General features: G+C 40.9%; 1 protein-coding gene and 1 long non-coding RNA gene across 8 annotated transcripts in view; one reads left to right on the forward strand and one right to left on the reverse strand.

The window, feature by feature from the left end:
- The first annotated feature begins 34 nt into the window (after positions 1-34).
- Positions 35-23444, forward strand: LOC144264024 (uncharacterized). Of its 3 annotated transcripts, XR_013345922.1 has the most exons (4): positions 35-123; positions 522-2054; positions 4655-4784; positions 12195-12332. It is a non-coding gene; the product is annotated as an uncharacterized LOC144264024 (long non-coding RNA). The 3 variants fall into 3 exon arrangements; XR_013345923.1 differs by lacking the exons at positions 35-123; positions 12195-12332 and adding an exon at positions 23053-23444 and having other exon boundaries at positions 423-2054; XR_013345921.1 differs by lacking the exon at positions 35-123 and having other exon boundaries at positions 423-2054.
- Positions 12320-23652, reverse strand: part of MGARP (mitochondria localized glutamic acid rich protein) — a 47147-nt gene continuing 35814 nt past the window's right edge. For 3 of the 5 annotated variants that reach the window (XM_077815248.1, XM_077815246.1, XM_077815243.1), the window contains one exon: positions 12564-13619. The gene's annotated coding sequence lies outside the window, so the exon portion shown is untranslated. Of the gene's footprint in view, positions 12455-12563; positions 13620-23652 lie in introns of those variants that run through there. The other 2 variants (XM_077815247.1, XM_077815244.1) reach the window with 1 other exon arrangement.

Below are 23652 nucleotides of genomic sequence, written 5' to 3' on the forward strand. Positions count from 1 at the left end.
CTGCCCTCACCCTTTGCCTCTCTCGGGCTCCTGTCCCTGGCCAAGGTAACGCCCGCAGCGAGCCGGGCAGGAGCGGGCTGCAGCAGCGAGCACCCAGCAGCTCACCAGAGTCCGGCCAGATGGGTGAGTGGCTGGGGAGAGGAACGGATCAGGAGACAAAGGAGGAAATAGGGGGCCGGAAGGATGAAGGAAGAGGTCGGGGTAGGTGTTTAGGGAGCAGAAGTGGATCGGAAGGAGAGGAGGAACAGATCGAGTTGGGGGACGGAGGAGGCTGGAGCAGCTTTTGGTGATGGAGCAAAAAGCTGGGGTCTGGGGGAGAGAGAGAGGGAGAAACAGATCGGGGATCCGAGGGGGTGGCAGAGGAGAGAACGGGAGTGGGGGACAGTGAGGCAGATTTTGGAGGATGGGGGTGATGGAGGAGATCGATGGGATGCAGAGATGGGTGAGCAGATGTAGGTTAAGGGAAGGAGGAGCAAAGGAGGGAGAATATAAGAATAATAAAATGATTTTATTGGATTTAGATTGTCATTACTGGAACAGAAGGAATCTAGATTGACGGAAAAAAACTAGAATACAAATATTCAGTGTCCGTTGTATGCTTGAGCGGTTTCCTCATTGCTATGATTAATTGATAGTGCCTGTGTATTGATGTCCATGATTTCCCCTGAAGATTACCCAGAAGATGCATCCGATGAAGTGAGCTGTAGCTCATGAAAGCTTATGCTCAAATAAATTGGTTAGTCTCTAAGGTGCCACCAGTACTCCTTTTCTTTTTCCAGAATTAGGTATGATTTCTGTTCTGATAATTTTATAATCTACATTAACCAGATGTATCAGTTAAAACATAATAAAGTGTCTCACTTTCAAGTGACTTTCAAATTAGATTTTGCTGTGGATTTTTTTCTTTCTGTATTTCCATAGTTATTCGGTTTTATTTATATTGGGTGATGTTTCTAGTCATATATTTTCTCTCTCAGATTAATAGCCCTCCTTTTTCAGAAGTAAAAAAAAATGTTTAAATTTCAGTGAGTACCTATCATAAATATAAATTGTCTTGCTGAAGAAGTACTTTGGCTTTTCCTTCCAACTATTTTTGAAAAAAAAATCAGTAAACATGTTTTGTTCTGGTAATGTGTGATATTATAACATGTGTTGTTGTTTCTTTGTTACAGAAGGCATCTATACAAAACAATGTCATATTAATGGAAATGGAGATGTACTGGTAAATTTAATGATATCAGTGTAAAAAGAAAAAAATCTGAAAGACTTGTATGGGGCTTAAAGCTCTGATGTTTGGGTACCCACACATTTATAGAAACTGATTTCTGCTACAATAAAACAATGATTCTTCGTTGCAAGAGCAGCTGTCACTTGCAAAATAGAGACTGTACATTAACAGTCCACTTACTATTCATGCTTGTGACAATGAAAATCATAAAAAGAACACTTTCAGTGACAGTTTCTGTAAACATTGCTGAATCAAATAGTGACTACTTGCACTAGGCAAGATAAACACCTCCATATGTTTGTAGGATTGGCACTTAGGCAGTTTGCAATAAGATGACATAACAATCACATTTGGTTCTATCAAGTTTGATTAGCATTCAACCTAAAATAATGAGATTTGTTGTTTTGTTGGTCAACATTTTATATTGAAAAATTCCCAACTTTCTCTTCTCTCCCCTCTTCCTCTCAAAGCAAGTTCACAGAACTTGAGTTGGTGGTTAGTTTTCCATTTTTGCTGTGGTGCACATTGATCAGATTTTCCCCTGGATAATTTCCAATGTAATAACCAAGGGAAAAAATGAGATCTTAGTGGAGTAGTATGACATTACAAAATTATTGCATTCAGACCCTTGTGGTGATTCCCTCACAGAGATCTCCCTCATGTCATCCTGGCAAGGAAATGGGGATTCCCCTCATCCAAAGGAAAGGTTGTCGGACTGTCTCCAAGCCGGAAGGTTTCTCAGGATCCGCAGCATGCCTCTGCACCAGCAGCTTGGCACTTCTGAAAACCAGGCCACTTTCATTTAAGTATCTAAATATGTATTTAGGTGCGTAACTTTAAGGACCAAAGTTTGAAAAGAAACTTGAAAAGGTCTTAAAGAACGAGTGAAATGACATATGAAAAGAAATCAGCACATAAGGCTATATACTTTCAAAATCTTCTCTGTCAACATTTTTATATTGTCAAAAAATCTCTGAATCGTCTGAAAAAAATATAAAAAGTTAATAAATATAGAACTAATGTATGCTTATTTCTGAAAATGAAGGGAGACACAATGTAAACACAAACTCATGTAATAAGAGTTCCTTTTGAAAACAGTTATGTTAAAAATGGCTTAACAGATAACATGTAGTGACAGTTTTGAAATGTCCATTCAAGTTTTCTACAAATAAAAAACCCACACGATTGTTAAAATAATCCAAATGTATAATACATTTATCATCCCCTCAGTGATGTGGCATGTCAATTCTTGGCCTGATTTTGCTTTCATACTAGTGTGTATCAGGAGTAACTCCGCTGATGTCAATGAGTTACACTGGTATAAAACAGCTGTGCGCTCCAAATTGAACCCTCTGTTTGCAAATATTAAGCTTTAGCCAGGCTAAAATGCCACGGTGTTGGCTGTGATTTAAGACCTTGAATAGAATAGAAATTTATGTACAGATTACACACACAAAACTGTGTTAAAAGAACTTTATTAAGATTGCCTGTGCAACCTTAATTCAGCCTCCTGTGTTTGCATTATGATACAGTCTTTAATTACATGATCACATACTATGTTTTCCACTAGTCCCTTCCCCTCCATGGCTCCTTGTCCTAATCCTATTCTCCCCACCTGGCCAGTCCCAATCTACACTGCTCAGGCTGCTCATCCCAGTCTCAGTCTCCTTGCCCTACAATCCTAGTCTCCCTTTGCAGATTCCTGGTCCTTTTGCCTAGCCATTCGCAGTCCCTTTCACCTTCAGCTCCTTGCCCAGACAGTCCCACTTCTCCTTTTCACCTCCTCATCTGATCCATCTTTCTCCCCAACCCTGGCATCCAGTCACCCTACCCCAGTAGCTCCCTCTCCCAATCTCCCTCCCCTGGCTCTTTGTCCCAGTCTTGTTGCCTGGTCAGTCCCAGTTTTCTCCCCATACCCTGACTCCTTGTCAGATCTGTCTCTTCCCCATAACTACTTCCTCCACCCCACTGGTTCTCAGTTCCAGTCTCCTTACCCAGCCAGCCAGACTGGCTCCCAGTCCCAGTCTCTACTCCCAGCTCCCAGTCTCTTTACCTAGCCAGTCCCAGTCTCCCCCCACTTCAGCTACCAGTTCCAGTTTCCCTCATTCCTACCAACCTCCAGTCCCAGTTGCTACCACTCACGCTCCTTTTCCCTAACTCATATCATCACTAACCTCCCACAGTCCCAGCTCTTGGACTCTCTACATTCCAGTCCAGCAGTTTCCTCCTCCACACTGCTTAAAGTTTGGCAAAGATATAAGCAACAGACAGCACGATCTTACAACTGGCAGTGTGGAACAACTTTAATGTTAGATGGTGATACCAGCCCCATCTGTAATGCAGCCAATTTACATGAAATCGCCACTATTGAGGCATATACTTGGTTAACAGTTGTTCGTAAAATATACACACTGTCTCAGGAAAATTAGGTCTTAGCATCTACAACTAGCCTGCTAGTCCTTCAACTAGGCGTGCACTTCCATATACGTGATCAGGAGACTTACACTGAATATTTTAATGAATAAATTAAGCACAATCAAATGCATATACACAGTTGTGTGTGTGTAACTTTAAAAATCTGACCACATCAGTTTTCAATTTTATGATCAGTCTTAAAGAGAAAGATTATAATAGCAATCAGTAAAGAATTCAGGAAAATAGTTCAGAAATTTTTTGGGACATAGATTCCAGTTTTCTGTTAGAAATCATAAGAGAGTTTCCAGTGCTTGTATTATTGTGCAATGTATTTGTTTATGATGTTTTAAAAAATAATTGAAATGCTAATTGTGTAGACAAGGATATACAGTTAGAACCCCACTGATGATGCATTGAAGATAATTGCCTTCTACAACTGTAGAATGAAAAGAAACAATATAATTTGCATTTCCTTCAAACTGCAGTTAAGCTTCAAAATCAAGCCAATTTTCTCCAGTAAAAACCATAAATTATTCATTTTTGTCTGCATTGTTCAGCTTCAGGTTTTCTGTGTACTGGAAGGATCCTCTGTGGTACTTTTCAGCAACCTTGATGCCTTTGATTTAGTGCCCTCTTCTGTTTGATAGTGTCACTACACATGAAGCCAATGGTTTGTTGTCTTCATTTAGCCTAAACAGAGATAATGCTACTAAAAACTATAGGGAGTGGAAAGAGGCTGAAATGTTTTAGAAGTTGAAAACTACAAGAGCACTAGACATAGGAAGAAAAGCTCCACTAGAAAATTCTATTATGGAAAAAGCCATGAAATCATTGCAAGCCTGTATGTCCCTTTCTTTTAATGTAATTACAATCCTTCAGAAAATGTCCTTTTTTGGAGTAATCTTTGCTGGCTATATATTGCATACTTGACAAGTGTTTGGGCTTTCTCCTTTTCCACTTGGTCTCTCCAATTTATTCCTATGTCGTTTCCTTTTGTTTACTCGTTTGCAGAACTGCAGAATTTTTGCTGAGACAAATTACAACTCATACCACCTACTGAGCTGAGCCAATGAAGCAGTGGCAATATACAGTACTTTCCTTGGTGGGTCATCTGGGTTCATGTTTATATCATAACCATGAGGTAAGAAGGCCATAGGTATTTGGAGTGGGGAAAGCTAATCACCAGTACACTACCAACCCTTTGAGATATTTAGGAACACTTAATCTGTACATGAAGCTGATACCTTGGGTTTATGTCCAGCAAAGTATAATTAGTTGGCCAAGTACAGCAAAGTCCTACACGCAACTTGATGATATTTTTCTGTTTGTCTGTGTGTAACATGGTAACTTTAGAACACTGAATCTGATCAACTACAAAATTTCAGGGAATGTTCTAGGCATTAATGGGCAGAATCCTATTGAATTTGGTAAAAAAACAGATGGGGAAAATGGGACCAGCTCCTTGTGTCGGGTTAGCAGACCAAGCAGTTTCATCGACATCTGTAAGTGTCTGTAGATCAAGGAACTGGTTCATGGGATCCATTAACAGTTTCTGGCATAATAATACTCCAGATTAGCTCTCCTCACCATCCCAATGTTAAAAATGTTGACAGGTAAAAATAAAAGAAATTAGAATGGTGGAGGAGAAGCGGGGGGGCATGGTAGGGACCCAGGAATAGGGAGGCACAAGGAATAGGATCCACAAAGGTACTTAGACACCTAAGTCCTGTTTTTGGCCCCACTATAATCCACAAAACTCCCTCCTGGCTGCTGCCTATCCCTGTATGTGCCTAAATTCGCTTGATGTCTAAATTTTTGCCTCTGCGCATGTGCACTGCAGTCTCACTAGATGCCCAGATGCCTATCTCCTGCCACACAAACCGGGCAAGATAGGTGTGCAGCTGCCCAAGTCACGTGTGGGTGGGGGGCACAATCCACTAGGCTTGCTCAAAGGCTGCCTACGGTATTGGGCCTCTCAGGTGAGCTTATACAATAGCAGGTGCAGTGGGGAGGAAGGAACTCCCTTGTAATCCTTAGTGGAGAGGGTACTTACCAGGATGTGGGAGACTCCCGGTCCAAGTTCCCCCTCTTCCTGAGCGGGAAGAAGGGATTGGAACAGGGATCATCTACCTCTCAAATGGGTGCCTTAACCACCAAGCTAGATAATCATTCAAATGCTTTCTTTAGCCCAATTAATGTTTAGATAGTCCGTTGTTTAATTTAAGTGGACCAACTTCAACAGAGATTGAGAGAGCCCCACATCAGAATATCCTATAACCTAGTGATTAGGGCACTCACCAGACTGCAATGAGTGATGTGTTTAAGACATACAAAAATCAAGGCCAGATAAGACCACCAAACTTATTTGGGCTGATGACCTGACTTTAACTTTGAGGAGATGAAAAGCTAATGCATTAACCCACACCAAAATATGCCCCCAGCTATTTTTTAATATTTTTGGCTATTTTAAGGATTAGAACTTGGATGGCCTCATTCTAATTGCTGCCCGCAGCCCCTTTTATAGGCACAAAATGGATCAATTCTTGGTGTTCATGTTATATTGATCCTTAAGGAATAATAAAATGATGCTGATATATGCCTGAACATAAAGAGTAGACAGAGTTACAATATAGTATTTGATTCTGTTGGTATTGGAAAAGTGATGGTTAAGAGAAAATAATTTCATACAAATCCCAGTACAAAGTACTAGCTCATTATTGCTTGTAAATCTGCTAATCATGCCATTGTACCCTAGCTGAATGTCTTTTCTATTGATATGCATGAGATCTAAATTTGATTCTCACTTGACCACCAAAGAACTCAGAATAAAGCAAGGAAATGCACTCTGCCCCTTTCAGAGAGCGTTTTAAGTTACTAAACACTAACCCTTCCAGTTAAACAGTAGCATTGATGAGCCACAAAGACAATCCCATCCATTCTTTCTTAGGGGGAAAGATGCTGGGTGAGATTCAGGGCAGCAGATTCTGTGCTTCCTATTGGCCATGTTGCCACGCTCTAGAAAGCTGCCAGATCTGGCCAGGCTCCTTATTCCAATCTACTCCCTCCTCTAAACTCTTGTCCCATCTCCATGTTTCTCCTCCATGCTGCCTGGGTCATTTCAAACACAGGAGAGACAGGCTCCCTACTCTCAGTTTAGGTGCCTGTGCCAGGATCTGAATCTGGATCCAATCAGCCCCTGGCATCCAGGGCTTTATTGCAGGGAAAGTTCTGCTCAGCCCTATGCTGGAGCATGCCCAGAGCAGATGGAATCTCCAGAGAATTTAGTTGCTAAAATCTAAGGTCTGGATCCATAAAGGGACAGAGGCGTTGCAATGCTCAGTGTCACAATGCTTAATTGTTAGACACCTAGAAAATCACAGGAACAACACTGTGATCCACAAAACCTAATTAGGCACCTTGGCTCCCTATACAATGAATGGGGAGAGATAGGCACCTTAGAATGTGATCAACAAAAGCCAGCAAGTCATTAAATTAGTCAATGGGAGATGCCAATGACAGGGGGAATGCTGTTCCATTGTCTCTAAATACTTAAATAGTAATGGGCCGAGAGAGAGAGAGGCACCTAGGAGGTGGGAGACCAAGGTCCAGTGCCCCCTACTCCAATCACTCTTTCATTATTTATCCACAGTGGAGCAGCTTACACAGGAGAGATTGAGAGAGACCCATATCAGAATAGCCTATAGCACCATAGTTAGAGCACTCCTGAGTGGTGGGAGACTCCTGTTCAAATGCTTTCTCCCCCATCAGCCAGAGGGGGCAATTGAACCTTGGTCTCCCACATCCAAGGTGAGTGCTCTAACTACTGAGCTAAAAGTTATAGGAAGACACCACTGCCACTGCTGAGCACATGTACCTGATCAGCTGCTGCCTGGAGATGGACGAGTGAGTGAACACCTATTTCCCCCCAGTTTGTGGATCACTTTGGGGCTTAGGCAGGAAATAGGCATCCAGATGCCTAGGGTGAGGCAGCAGCGCATGCTCCCAGTGGCAGAAACACAGATGCCTAGGGAACATTTACCCTGAAAACTTAGGCACCTGGAGCACCCGGATCACAGTGGAGCCTAAGACTGGGACCAAGATTTAGCTGCCTAAGTAACTTTGTGGATTGGTGCCTGAGTCTCTACGGAGCATATGCAAACTATGATTTTTTAAAGGCTTAGAACTTGGCCAAATTTGGGTGGGTTTTGACAGGGGCTGCCAAAGGCACGTCTGTCACACAAAAGCCACCCCCTGCCAAATTTCAGATCTTTGCTCCAAGCAATGGAGGTGCTAGAGATTTTCAAATAAAAGTTTACCAGAGTTTATTTAGATGGACAAAACAGCATGTTTTCCCCTGACCTCACTCTCAGAAACAGTTGAACTGTTTTGGCTGAAATTTTCCAAAAATAAATAAAAATAATCAGCCGGAGGCAGACAACTGGAACAGAAAGTTTCAACCCAAATGGTTACAGTTTGACAAAGATATAAAGCCACTGACAACAGGGCCTCAGAGTATTACATAGAAAGACTGTAAGCTTTCTGCAGCAGTGTCTGTCTTTTTGTTTGCTGTTTGTACAGCGCCTACCACAATGAGGTCCTGGTCTATGACTGGGGCTTGTAGATGCTATGGCAGTACAAACCCAGAGTTAACTCAGGTCTGGGCAGTCAGGGAACCTGGCTTAGCAAAGCCTGGGTCTGAGTGTCCACACTGCTAAGCCACCTGTCCTTCCTGCGTAGTCACATCCCTACTGGCACTGCCCTAACCCAGGTTAGGACTTCTGGGGGCATATCCCATGGTTCTTAGCTTTGCACTAAGCTGCACCACTCTATGAATTGTTTCACAGTGTGTTGTGGGAGAACTTGTCTGTGCTTGCCTTCCCCCTGTGTAGAAGGACTCTTAGCCTGTTAACTCAGTAAACTGAAGTACTTCTAGACACTTGGAATGTGGGTTTAAATACTAAACTGGTGTACATAAACTGATAGGTGACTTCCAGTGCAGAAGAAGGGAGTAGGTAGAAGGGCAGGAAAATATGGCCCAAGAGAATTGTGGGAAGGCATTGGAAGACTGTCAGTACCCATGTTAAATAACTGGTTTACAGCCTGCATCCATACTGCAAAGTACATGGGTTACAGCCCAAGTTCAAGCAGAACCCAGGCTCTAGTCTATACCCTCAGCTGGGTAAGTTAGCTCGCATTCAAAGCGCCTCCAAACCCAAGTAAAAAGTTTTCATATGTGAATAGTCAGGGACTCAGGGCTAAAGCCCAGGCAGGAGTCCAGGTTAACCCTACAGGGAAGGCACACCCAACACTTCCAATGAGAAAGATAACCTTAATAATAGGCAGTACTACCAGCTCCACCTATAAGTGTTTTTAAAAATAGGTGGGGGAAACCTTGATGCATTACTGTGGTATTAATAATAGTGCACTGTTTTGATAGAGAGGTCAAAGACAACCATTAAATGATTCTGACATTAACTTTCACTTTAGTTGAGGTTTCTCCAAAATCTCATTGTTAATTATGTTTGTGGGGTTTTGGTAACTGATGTATCAAGACATATCAATGGAAGTCATCTCTTACACAGCAGCTCAGCCAGTATAGACACCAGATATTAATGATTCAACCAACAGCACATCACCATGGTAATCTGCACATGTATAAGTAAGGAAATTTTATAGACACTCCAAATTCTCATAATCCATCATTTTTCAAGGCCTAGTTCATCCTTTCTTGACACAGCCAAATACACAGATGTATACAGAATATCTCATGTATTTGTTAGAATTGTGGAAATGCCTGGTTATGGAGACTCCATAGTTAGGGTAATGTTCAAAAATAGGGCATAAATTCCTGTTTTTTCTCCAAAAGTGTATCGCCAGTTAATGTGACATTTAAGATTGGGTTAGTGTTTTTTCTCTTTGAATTTTCTATGTAGTTTTTGTTTTGTTTCTTGTATTTTTAATGGTAAGGGTTTGAAACTTGGGCTCTGGCTCAAGATCTCCTTGGCAGTTCTACTTATAGTTTATCCACACAAAAACTTGGTAGAGGTGGATCCTGCAGAGAACCGGGGCAACACAGAAAATGTTTTAACCGAATGTGGGATTTAGGGTCATTTTTAGCTGCTACTAACATTGTAACTGAAAGTTCATATGTACTGTGCACGCAAGCATGATCGATGGAGTGCAAGTACACGATAACACAATTGATTGTGGCAGTGAGGGTGTGGGGGGAGGATGTGCACAATATTGATTGATTGATGGTGGGGCATGGAAGCCTGATTATTCTGAGGAGGGGAGGGCAGAAAGGGGCGTTCACACAACCCTGCTTGGTTAATGGGGTAAGGCAGGAACACAGAAAGCTGATTGGTTATTTGGGAAGGAGTGAACGCAGACAAAATAGGATTGATTGATTGATTGATTGGTGTGGGGACATACAAAAGTCTGATTAATTAGAGGAGAGTTTAGGGGTGGGCACATGCTATCCTGACTGATGGTGGGGCAGCAGTGGGGGCAAGCACAACCAAACCTTATTGATTGATGTGAGGGGAGACATAGAAACCTGCTTGAGTGAGGGAGAACAGGCACATGCAACCCTAACCAATGGGGTCAAGAGTCCAGACACACTTAAAACTATCTCCGGGAGTAGCTGACTTTTCTGTCAGATTTTTGTCCTACAGCAGAAAAGGGTTTGTGTGCACAACTGCTGGTATGGGAGGGTTCAGGCAGAGCTAATGCTAGATAAAATATTTTCCTACTTCATTTGTAGCCCCGCAGGCCCACTCCTCTCTGCTCATCCACTGCCCACCCCATTAAGCACAGAAAAAACCTTGGAAATTAATACACAGCATACTGAGCGTCAATATCTGGTGTGTTGTTCTTATTAAGACATAAAGAGCTTAATAGTTAAGTTAGTTTTATTTAAATGTTCCCTAACAGCCATCTGAGCCAGCTATAGGCATCAGACTGCCAGGCTGTCTGCCCTCTGCCTTCCAGATGTCCGTGTTCTAAAACCTTAGGGTTCTGGACTCACTCCCACATCCTTACATAACCGTGGCAGCTACTCCATACATAGCACAACTGATTCAAACCCACAAAATCGAGGTCATGAAAAGTTAAGCCACTTGACAGCAACCATTATTCTGCCCCCTAGAGATGCCAGCCTTCAATTACCCCCTTCAGCTGCCCGTCTGTACGCAATCCTTCATCAAACTACCTTCTCTTAATGTAATCACCTACTGCATCAAACATCCACAACTACTTGTGTTGTGGGAAAATAAGCTGGTAGGGATGTGTGCAGAAATGTGAAAATGGAGCAGTGTTACGGCTGCTGTGCATGGTTTGTGGTGTATGACAGTTGTAATGATACTTAAAGTGAGTGCTTGTGGGTGGAGGAGTAGAGGGTATGTACTGTTAAGTAGCTTATCTTTTAATTTCCTGCCTTTTGTGTGTACAGCAACCCTGCTTCCCAATGAAGTTTTGTGTATTAATATATTAATAATGCTAGCCACTTTAGATTCTATAAACAGGTAGAAGATTGGAGAGCGGGGGATACAGGCATAAATCCACCAGAATACTCACAGTTCTCTGCTTAGTGAGGGTCTAGTAGCCATCAGACCCTTGTCTTATTTGGAGATTTGTCCCTTGATAAAAATATTAGATACTGACAGCTAGCCAAGGCCCCCAGTACAAGCGTATGGGCCCCACTTCTCTGACAGTAGACGAAGCATTTTCTTTAAAATGGCTCAGTTATGTGTATTAGGGGGGCCCAGACAGGTCATCCTAAACTCCCAAAGTCAGCTGTGGGAGCATCATGAGATTTTGTGAACTGTTCTGTTTACAGACATAATAGAACTTTTTTGCACCTTTCAGATTTGTTCAGTCTCAGGTATTACCATTTTCATGAAAGCCCTTCCTTCTTCTCTAAATGTATTCTGTAATACTTATGACCAAAACTAATTTCATGCAACCAGAACTACCTATATGCTAAGAGAAGCCCTTAACTGGCTTCGCTTGATGCCTAAATACTACACTAATGAGCACCCTCCACTTACTCAGAATAGGTATGGATCTTATCTGGAGGCAACATGATCCAAAACCAACGAGGACCTGGGCAGGAATTGGTAAACCTGTGTTCTACTCCCTGCTCTACCATTAAGCTGTTGTGTGACTCTGACCACCTCAGTTACTTCAGCCACCTCAGTCTCTGTTTTCCTAATCTACAAAACAGGGATAATTATATTTACCATCCTTTGTAAAGCACTTTGCCACCTTCAGATTATAAGCACTAATTATTATTCTTGCTGTTGTAGAGAGTGGTGTGATCATATACAAGGATACATTTTATCTTTACATCCTGAAACTTCTTTTAAGTGCTTTACATGTTGTAGTTTGCTATTCTATATAGAGCACCACTCTACATACTATGAAATACCATCACACGTCAAATCCATAGCTATCCAGGTGTTTTGGTAGGCAGTACTGTATGTTGTGCTAACATGTAGTCACAAGTCACAGCAAGACTTTACAGTACAACCCTGGATTTCTTGTCACATAGGTTGCAGAAGCACTGTGGACATATTTTCAAAAAAAGAGCTATGACAACAAGCAGCTGTACAATTTACACTGGAGTGATTAGATTCTTTAGTTTGGTTAAAAAGCCTCTGGAAACCCTAAAGAAGTCCTGGATTGAGCCCTGCTTCTAAGGACCTTTCTTCTTGAAGGCTGACAGACTTCTCACTCTTGTGAAAGAGCAGCTTCAGAAAGCAACTGAGCATTCTCCAACACCGACTTTTTGAGAAGTACAGTCAGCACTTCCTGAAAAATAAAAGTATAAAGTCTTTTTTTAATTTTTAATGTTTAAAAATAGGTACAGCATGTTTAACATTTGAAGTAAGTTAGGGTACAGATCACAGCCACAGAAATATCAGATTAAGACTTTTATTCAAAACACGTCTTCCCACAATAGTATTTGTTTCTAATCAGAATAGCACTGTTTTAAAGTGAAAGTTTGGGGTATAGATTATTGAAGTTCAGAAGCCCCATTCTGCCTCTGCATTATACAGGGTCCAGAGACTGAGGCCATATATTCATCTTGACGTCATTATATGGGGGGGGGGGAGTGATAACTCAGTGGTTTGAGCATTGGCCTGCTAAACCCAGCATTGTGAGTTCAATCCTTGAGGGGGCCATTTAGGGATGTGGGGCAAAAATTGGGGATTGGTCCTGCTTTGAGCAGGGGGTTGGACTAGATGACCTCCTGAAGTCCCTTCCAACCCTGATATTCTATGATAACTTGCTGCAGGATGTCAGGGAGGGAGCATACATTTGTATGTAATCAGAAGGAAGAATTCCACATGTAGACTACACTACATTGATTTTTGATTATTACTACAAAAGGCTTCCGCCACCCCCCCGGCTTTCCTGCTGGTAACTCCTCACCTTACCTGATCACTCTCCTTACAGTGTGTATGGTAACACCCATTGTTTCATGTTCTCTGTGTATATAAATCTCCCCACTGTATTTTCCACTGAATGCATCCGATGAAGTGAGCTGTAGCTCACAAAAGCTTATGCTCAAATAAATTTGTTTGTCTCTAAGGTGCCACAAGTCCTCCTTTTCTTTGGCTGCTACTCTGAAACCTGTCATTAAATCTACTGTTTTTCTTGGTAAATAGATTTAGTGTGTACTATGTGGTACCTTGACGTATATTACTGTATGCTGTGTCTCTGATTCAGAAAGAAGCATATCCACTGCAAAAGCCTATTGCTCTCGGACAAACTATACCATGTTAGGTTATCTGTTGTAAGGAATGAATACTGATCAAAATATCAAATGCTAGCCCTAACAAGCAGTTTTAGGTGCAACAACCTGCAAGATTTGTTTTACATCTCCAAAGAATAACATTAGGTTTCAGAACATCAGCTGGTTGATTGTCATACATATTTCTGTGAAACTCTTCAAAGGCGTCACTGTTGCTCACTGGGAAAAGAGAAAAAAAATACACTGACGTTTTAGAGAGAAGAGTAACTTATGTTTAATGGTAATAAACCTGATGCACCATCACTTCCTGTGCTGCTATTAGAAGTACCACTGTATGTTTAATTAAACTGGCTTAAGAACATAAGAACAGCCATAGTGGGTCAGACCAGTGGTCCATCTGGCCCAGTATCCTGTCTTCTGACAGTGGCCTGTGCCAGGTGCTTCAGAGGGAACAAACAGAATAGGGCAATTATTGCGTGATCCATACCCTGTCATCCACTCTCAGCTTCTGGCAGTCAAAGGCTAGGGACACCCAGAGCATGGAGTTGCATCCTGATCGTCTTGGCTAATAACCATTGATGGACCTTTCCGCCATGAACTCGTCTAATTCTTTTTTTTAACTCAGTTATAGTTTTGGCCTTCACAACATCCCCTGGCTATGAGTTCCATAGGTTGACTGTGCATTGTGTGAAGAAATACTTCCTTATGTTTGTTTTAAAACCTGCTGCCTATTAATTCATCGGATGACCCCTGGTTCTTGTGTTATGTGAAGGAGTAAATAACACTTCCTTATTCACTTTCTCCACACCAGTCATGACTTTGTATACCTCTATCATATGCCCCCTTAGTCATCTTTTTTTCAAACTGAAAAGTCCTAGTCTTTTTAATCTCTCCTCATATGGAAGTTGTTCCATACCCCTAATATTTTTGTTGCCCTTTTCTGTACTTTTCCCAATTCTAATATATATTTTTGCAGATGGGGCAACCAGAACTGCATGCAGAATTCAAGTGTGGGCGTACCATGGATTTATATAGTGGCATTATGACATTTGCTTTCTTATTATCTATCTCTTTCCTAATGGTTCCTAACGTTGTTAGCTTCTTTGACTGCTGCCGCACATTGAGTGGATGTGTTTAGAGAACTATCCACAATGACTCTAAGATCTCTTTCTTGAGTGGTAGCATCTAATTTAGATCCCATAATTTTGTATGTAGAGTTGGGATTATATTTTTCAGTGTACATTACTTTGCATTTATCAACATGAGTTAGCTTGTGCAAGCTAACTGACTAAGCAATAACTAAAGATATCTTGGGACCTCATGTATCAATCAGGAGCTAGCTACACTAAAGATTTGCAGAGAATAGGTGTACAGTTTGGTGGATGGATGGGCTCCACCTAAACCAAAATGGAACCAGATTGATGGTACTTAACATTAAAAAGGTCGTAGAACAGTTTTTAAACTAAAGGCTGGGGGAAAGTCGACAGGTGTGGAGAAGCACATGGTTCAGACATCCCTTAGGGGAGGATCTGTTAAGAGAGAATCTCTATGTCCTAGTGAGGACGAGAGGATGGAAAATGATAAAATACAGGCAGGGTCTGATCAGAAATAGACAAATAAAAAAAGAGTCCCATTCAATTACATCATGTAATGGCAGACAGTCTAAAGGAGACAAGTTTTTATAGTGCTTATATACCAATGCTAGAAGTCTAAATAATAAAATGGGTGAACTAGAGTGCCCCATATTAAATGATGATATTAATATAATAGATATCACAGAAACTTGGTGGAATGAGGATAATCAATGGGATACAGTAATACCAGGGTCCCAAATATAACGGAAGGACAGAACAGGTCGTGCTGGTGGGGGAGTAGTATTATATGTGAAAGAAAGCGTAGAATCAAATTAAGTAAAAATTTTAAATGAATCAAATTGTACCATAGAATCTCTATGGATTGAAATTCCATACTCTAATAAGAATATAGCAGTAGGCATAAATTACCGACCACCTGATCAGGATGGTGAGAGTGACTGTGAAATGCTCGGGGAGATTAGAGAGGCTATTAAAATAGAAAACTCAATAATAATAATAGTAATTAATAATGGGAGATTTCAGTTATCCCCATATTGACTGGGTACATGTCACCTCAGGACAGGATGCAGAGATAAAGTTTCTTGACACCTTAAATGACTGCTTCTTGGAGCAGCTGGTCCTGGAACCCCCCAGAGGAGAGGCAATTCTTGATTTAGCCCTAAGTGGATCAAGGATCAGGATCTGGTCCAAGAGGTGAATATAGCTGGACCTCTTGGTAATAGTGACCATAATATTCTTAAATTTAATATCACTGTTGCAGGAAAAACACCACAGCAGCCCAACATTGTAGCATTTAATTTCAGAATGGAGAACTACACAAAAATGAGAAGGTTAGTTAAACAGAAATTAAAGAGTATAGTGCCAAAAGTGAAATTTCTGCAAGCTGTGTGGAAAGTTTTTAAAGACACCATAATAGAGGCTCAACTTAAATGTGTACCCCAAATTAAAAAACATAGTAAGAGAACCAAAAAGGAGCCACCATGGCTAAACAGCAAAGTAAAAGAAGCAGTGAGAGGCAAAAAGGCATCCTTTATAAACTGGAAGTTAAATCCTAGTGAGGAAAATAGGAAGGAGCATAAACACTGGCAAATGAAGTGTAAAAATACAATTAGGAAGGCCAAAAAAGAATCTGAGGAACAGTTAGCTAAAGACTCAAAAAGTAATAGCAAATTTTTTTTAAATACATCAGAAGCAGGAAGCTTGCTAAACAACCAGTGGGGCGACTGGACGATCGAGGTGCTAAAGCAGCGGTCCCCACAGTGGGGTGCGCAAGACGATCCATTGGGGGGCACGACAGGAGGAGCGCCACCGGAGAAAAGGTGCGGCAGGAGGGGCACCACTGGAGAAAAAAGGGGGGGGGGCGGCCGGAGGAGCGCCACCCTAAGATTGGCCGGAATGCCGCCCCTTACAGTGTGCCACCCCAGGCACATGCGTCCTACGCTGGTGCCTGGAGACAGCCCTGCGAGGTATCCTGAGGGAAGAGTGGGAGTTCCACAACCGGAGGGGTTGACAGTGGCGCCCTCACTTGTTCATTGGCTTTCAGCGTATTGCGATGTATTGCAGTTTACATGTGCCCGGTTAAGTGGATTTGCGGATTATATTATTTATTTAGTTTTAACTAAAACTAACCCTCACAAAATGGACAAGTGGCTTAAAAAGATTCCTGCAAAGAAACCGCGGATTGAAGAGAATACTAATAATGCGAGCACAAGCAAACAAGAAGAAAATGGCAGAGCTGACAGTTCTCCTACTCCTAGTACGAGCTCTTTGTCAGCCACATTATGAGGTGAAAACAACGACGATCTAATCAGATCTGACAAGAAGTCAGCCAAAAAAATTTGAAATTATCAAGAAGACTATTTGAAATATGGATTTACATCCACTATATTAACTATGAACCTCGCCCTAAGTGTGTATTGTGCCTTGAGATATTAACTAATGATAGGATGGAGCCCTCACGATTAGCAAGATATTTAAAAACTAAGCCTCCAGAACATGAAGACAAACCTCTACCATTTTTTCAGCGATGTTTAAAGTCACGCGATACTCAATCCAGTACTTTACAAAATTTCACTAAACTTAACGATAAATGTTTAGAAGCCTCTTTTGAGGTTTCTTACTGAATAGCAAAAGACAAAAAGCCACAAACCATTGGGGAAACACTTGTTCTTCCTGCCGCGGTAAAAATGGATGAAATAATACACAGAAAACAATATGGCGACAAACTAAAATGCATTCCTTTGTCAGCAAATACTGTTGGAAGACACATAGAAAACATTGCTGAAGATTTGAAGAAACAAGTATTAGAACAAATTACGCAGTGTGGGAGGTTTGCTATACAGTTGGATGAAAGTACAGATGTTTCTAACATGTCTCAGCTTATGGTATTTGCTCGATTCTGTTTCAATAATGAAACACATGAAGAACTACTTTTTTGTGAGCCATTAAAGGAAAGATGTACCAGAGAAGATATGTAAATGACTTCTTTAATAAAAAACAATGTTTTATGAAAAAATTGTAAGTGTAACCACTGATGGAGCGGCTGCTTTGACTGGAATAAAGAAAGGATTCCGGGGTAAGGTTACAGAAATAGCACCACACGTGAAATTCATTCACTGCATCGTTCATAGGCAAGCTATTGCAGGAAAGAAGTTGGAGCCAGAAGTGCACAAAGTGCTATAGGATGTCATCCATGTGGTTAATTTTATAAAAACAAGACCTTTAAATAGTAGAATCTTTACAATACTTTGTAATGAGATGGGGAGTGATCTTGAAAACATTTGTACCACACACAGACATTTGCTGGTTAACTCGTGGCAAAGTGCTTAAAAGAGTTGTCAAACTTAAAGATGAGTTACGCATTTTTCTTTTAGAAAAAGACAAGGGTTCCAAATTTGCTGACCTTTTCTGTGATAACAAGTGGCTGTCAGTAGTGTGCTACCTAGCAGATATTATCGAAAAAATAAACACACTTAATCTGTCCCTTCAAGGTAAAGGGGACGTTTTAACAATGAGTGAGAAAGTAACTGCTTTTCAAAAGAAACTCGTGCTATGGAGAAAGAATTTTGAAAACAGATGTTTGGAAATGTTTCCATCGTTATGTGATTTTGTTGCCGAAAACAATGTAAGTGTGTCACCTATAAAAACCTCTCATATCTGCACACTTAAAAAACTTGGAAACAGAATTTTCTAACCTGTTTAAAAATCTTCCAAATGAAGAGGTTCAGTGGGTTTTGAACCCATTTGTTAAAAATATAAAAATGTAACACCTTCCAATTAGTTAGCAAGAACAACTGATTGACATCAGGGAAGATGGAAATTTACTAGCCGAATTTCAACAAAAACCTTTGCATAATTGGTGGATGGGATTGAAAAATGAGTATCATGATTTAGTAAGCACAGCAAATGATGCACTTCTTCCATTTGGATCTACGTATCTTTGTGAGGCATCTTTTTCAGCTATGACAGCCATTAAAACCAAGGTGCGAAATAAACTGAATTTAGAACCAGACCTTCGAATCGCTGTATCACAAAGTGTTAAACCAAGATTTTCAAAAATAATGAAGCATATTCAATCACATTGCTCTCACTAAAAATATTAATAATATTTTTTTAGTGAGAGCAAAAAGGTTTTTTGTACTGTTAATAAAATAAAAAAATATTTTAAAAATATTGTTTATTTAATCTCTCATCCTTTTTTAATTTCTATTTTTGTGTATGTTTTTAATGTACATAATATATTAGTACAGTAGTACAGGTATATAATTTATACATAAATAAATATACATATATTGGGGGTGCGTGCTCAAACATTTTTTACTGATAAGGGTGCGCGATCAGAAAAGTTTGGAGAGCACTGAACTAAAGGAGCACTCAAGGACGATAAAGCCATTGCGGAGAAACTAAATGAATTCTTTGCATCAGTGTTCACGGCTGAGGATGTGAGGGAGATTCCCAAACCTGAGCCATTCTTTTTAGGTGACAGATCTGAGGAACTGTCCCAGATGGAGGTATCATTAGAGGAGGTTTTAGAACAAATTGATAAATTAAACAGCAATAAGTCACCAGAACCAGATGGTATTCACCCAAGAGTTCTGAAGGAACTCAAATGTGAAATTGCAGAACTACTAACTGTAGTCTGTAACCAATCATTTAAATCAGCTTCTGTACCAGATGACTGGAGGGAGCATAGCTAATGTAACACCAATTTTTAAAAAGGGCTCCAGAGGTGACCCCGGCAATTACAGGCCTGTAAGCCTGATTTCAGTACTGGGAAAACTGGTTGAAACTATAATAAAGAACACTATTGTCAGACATATAGATGAACATAATTTGTTGAGGAAGAGTCAACATGGTTTTAGTAAAGGGAAATCATGCCTCACCAATTTACTAGAATTCTTTGAGGCGGTCAACAAGCATGTGGACCAAGGAGACCCAGTGGATATAGTGTACTTAGATTTTCAGAAAACCCTTGACAAAGTCCCACACCAAAGGCTCTTACGCAAAGTAAGCTGCCACAGGATAAGAGGGAAGGTGCTCTCATGGATTGGTAACTGGTTAAAAGATAGGAAACAAAGGGTAGGTATAAATGGTCAGTTTTCAGAATGGAGAGAGGTAAATAGTGGTGTCCCCCAGGGGTCTGTTCTGGGACCAGTCCTATTCAACATATTCATAAATGATCTGGAAAAAGGACAAACAGTGAGGTGGCAAAATTTGCAGATGATACAAAATTACTAAAGATAGTCAAGACCCAGGCAGACTGCGAAAAGCTACAAAAGGATCTCTCAAAACTGGGTGACTGGGCAACAAAATGGCAGATGAAATTTAATGTTGATAAATGCAAAGTAATGCACATTGGAAAGCATAATCCCAACTATACATATAAAATGATGAGGTCTAAATTAGCTGTTACCACTCAAGAAAGATCTTGGAGTCATTGTGGATAGTTCTCTGAAAACATCCACTCAATGTGCACCAGCAATCAAAAAAGCGAACAAAATGCAGGGAATAATTAAGAAAGGGACAGATAATAGGACAGAAAATATCATGTTGTCTCCATATAAATCCATGGTACGCCCACATCTTGAATACTCTGTGCAGATCTGGTCACCCCATCTCAAAAATGATATACTGGAATTGGAAAAAGTTCAGAAAAGGTCAACAAAAATTATTAGGGGTATGGAATGGCTTCTGTATGAGGAGAGATTAATAAGACTGGAACTTTTCAGCTTGGAAAAGAGACAGCTAAGGGGAGATTTGATTGAGGTCTATAAAATCATGACTGGTGTAGAGAAAGTAGATAAGGAAGTGCTGTTTACTACTTCTCATAACACAAGAACTAGGGGTCACCAAATGAAATTAATAGGCAGCAGGTTTAGAACAAATAAAAGGAAGTATTTCTTCACACAACACTGTCAACCTGTAGAACTCCTTGCCAGAGGATGTTGTGAAGACCAAGACCATAACAGGGTTCAAAAAAGAACTAGATAAATTCATCGAGGATAGGTCCATCAATGGCTATTTGCCAGGATGGGCACGAATGGTGTCCCTAGCCTGTTTGCCAGAAGCTGTGAATGAGCAACAGGGGATGGATTATAGAATCATAGAATATCAGGGGTGGAAGGGACCTCAGGAGATCATCTAGTCCAACCCCCTGCTCAAAGCAGGACCAATCCCCAGTTTTTGCCCCAGAGCCCTAAATAGCCCCCTCAAGGTCTGAACTCATAACCTTGGGTTTAGCAGGCCAATGCTCAAACCACTGAGCTATCCCTCACTTGATGATTATCTGTTCTGTTCATTCCCTCTGGGGCACTTGGCACTGGCCACTGTCGGCAGACAGGATACTGGGCTAGATGGACCTTAAGAATGGCCCTACTGGGTCAGACTATGTTCTTATGTTTGAAAAGCAAACAGTTAGTTTTAGCAATAGTACTGGATTCTGAAAGGATGCATAAATCTAGCAAAGTTATTTCAGACTCATATGAAAGCACATATTAAAAATTCCTGTCAAAAATGAACTCCATGCATTAATAACTGAGCTTTCCTTTTATAACAATATCTTATGAATTAGTTAAACATATAAATATTATATAATAGTCATTAAGTTGTAAACAACGCCTAGAGTCAGGTATTCAGTATGCATTGTGTTAAATCAAATCATCATATATGTTTTCGGAATTTACAAGCCACCGCTTCCTGTCAACCCCGTTTTAGATCATCTGATAGGGAGGATTTTATCCAGCAGTAGTATTTGTATACTATAGATCTCTTACATGCTGGTTTACAAATACTTTGACCGTTAGCACAATTAAAACTGCCAGACCTTCAAGGAATGTTTAAGTTGATAAGACATTCATGTATTTTGATACACGCTATGGGCATGCCACTTAAGCCCAGATCCTGCAATACACACAACATTAAGCATTTAAGTAGTCCTATTGTCTTCAATGGGACTATTGATGGGGTAAAATTACATATATGTAAGTGTTTGCTGGACGGGGGCCTTATGCAGTAGCCCAGTGCAGCGATGCCAGTCAGTGACCAGTGTAACTACCCCCAACACCGCTCCCCCCAGATTTTTATTTTAAAAAAATAACTTTGTGGATTCTAACACATAAAATCAGTTGTGAAGCTACTGTTCTGCTGTGTCTCTATAATGTGCTTCTGCAAAGCTAGATAAAGCAGATATTATGACACCCTTTTTGTTGGACCATCAACTAACTTAAGAGAGACACTTGGTGAAGGCCAAAAGAGAGAGGTGCACCATTTCCCTTGTCAAAGCTAAAGTAATTGGGACTTTGTGCCAGGACCTATACAGGGTTAGGGAGACTGATTCAGTCTCAGACCCCAGATAGGCTGTGGTGCTGCAACACCACCCCATCACTGTGCTTGCCCTTCTTCCCCACCTCTCAAGGCACAGTTTTGGGCCACTGGAACCACTGAGCGTGGAGCCACAGGCTCTTCTCCATTACACCCTCTTTGGCATCATCCTATTGGAAGACAATACAGATTTCCCTCTGCAGTGTGAGGGGTTGTGGATGCATGCCTTGCCCCAGAGCCTCTCCACCAATGGTGTCCTGCATGGATCCATCCAACCCACAAGGCTTAAGCAGAGTGAAGGGCCTGTTGTGATAATTGGGCCTACAAATTAACCCTGATTGTGAGTTCAATTGCAAAAAGTGAAAGTTCATAAACTGTCACAATAACTTATAATAATAAATGCTGATGGGAAAAGGTGTAGAAAAGAGACAAAGGCTGAATTAGTCCAAACAAAAAGGCCTACTGATAAAACTCAAGCACTGTGTTAAAATCATACCCCATAACAAAAAACAGAACAGTGTGATACTGGAAATCAATGACCCAAAACTGATAAGTCAGACATTAGGCCTAACTGGTTAACAAAATAATGAGGGAGATGAGCTATTCCACACATCACTTCCTTTTAGGGTCCTCAGAAACTTTGCAGGGAAAACTGACTCCTGCAAAACTGGCTGACAAAGAGGAGAAAGGATGAAGCAAACTCCACCATGATGGCTGCCATCCCCACTGCATCCTGGACCCTTGACCTTCTTCATCCTATTCCTGAACGATGTCCTGACCAGAGCATGGAGAGGGAACCAGATGACATAGTCAGAGCCAGTGAAGGTGGCAAAGTCCTGAATACCACTTGGAATGTGAGACTTTGTCTCACGCACACACACACCTCCCGCATGTGTTCTTTTCCTTCCCTACCGTATTTCTTCTCTTTCCTATCCCTCTCCTTTTTCCTTCTGTCTAATACGAGTTTGGCTTAGTCAGTCAAGCCTGTATATTGTGCAACACTGTTGAAACCCTGTTACCAGAAAGAGGCTGCTACATGCAATGCCCTAAACAGCCCAAAGCTGGTACAAATTTGCCAGGTCTCTGAGTGGCTGATAAGACGCCTGTGCTGTGCCTGTGTTTTTCCAGCAGTCAGATTGCAAGTGAGAGTCAACATCAGAGACAGAAGTCACATCGGCTATCTTTGCAGTTCTTTGCCCTCCTCCTTTTAAGTGTGTTTGTCTTGTTTTGTCTTCTAGGAAACAGGATCGGACTTTAACAACAACAGCAACTCCAGCCCATCTCAATGGCTTCTTCTCGTTTCCCCAAAAAGATAGTTATTACCATTTAAGATGGTCAAACACAGGGGATTTTTCCTTCTAAAGACTGTCTCCAGCTAAGTGGAAAAGGAACAGGGGATGTTCTTAAAATTAAAGCCTTACTTAATACTTTACATTTCGAAGGCTTGAAGTGTTTTTCTTTCCCCCTCTCCAAACCTCCCCAGAATCTTTAATAAAAGGTTTAAAAGGTTTGTAATAATGTGTTTGCCAAGACAACATGCAGGATGAGGTCTCTGTATTCCAAACCCCAAACTTTGTTTAAAAAACAGGCCTCATATAAGCCTCTTCCACACCTGAATGATTTTACTTTGGGGCCAAACTCTCACCCAACAGGCATATATTGAAGCATGGCTCTACTTTGAAAAGTAACTGTAAAAGTTACATCTTTCAGTGTCTATTCAGAGCCATAGCTAATGACTTCATCAATTAAAATAAAAAGCTTACCATCTTGTTAACTATGTCCCGAGTGGAGAATCTTTATTGCTAGTGATGCGTGGGGCAGAAAAACCCAGCTTGCCT

Source organism: Eretmochelys imbricata, chromosome 4 (assembly GCF_965152235.1).
Source record: "Eretmochelys imbricata isolate rEreImb1 chromosome 4, rEreImb1.hap1, whole genome shotgun sequence".
Taxonomy (NCBI): domain Eukaryota; kingdom Metazoa; phylum Chordata; order Testudines; family Cheloniidae; genus Eretmochelys; species Eretmochelys imbricata.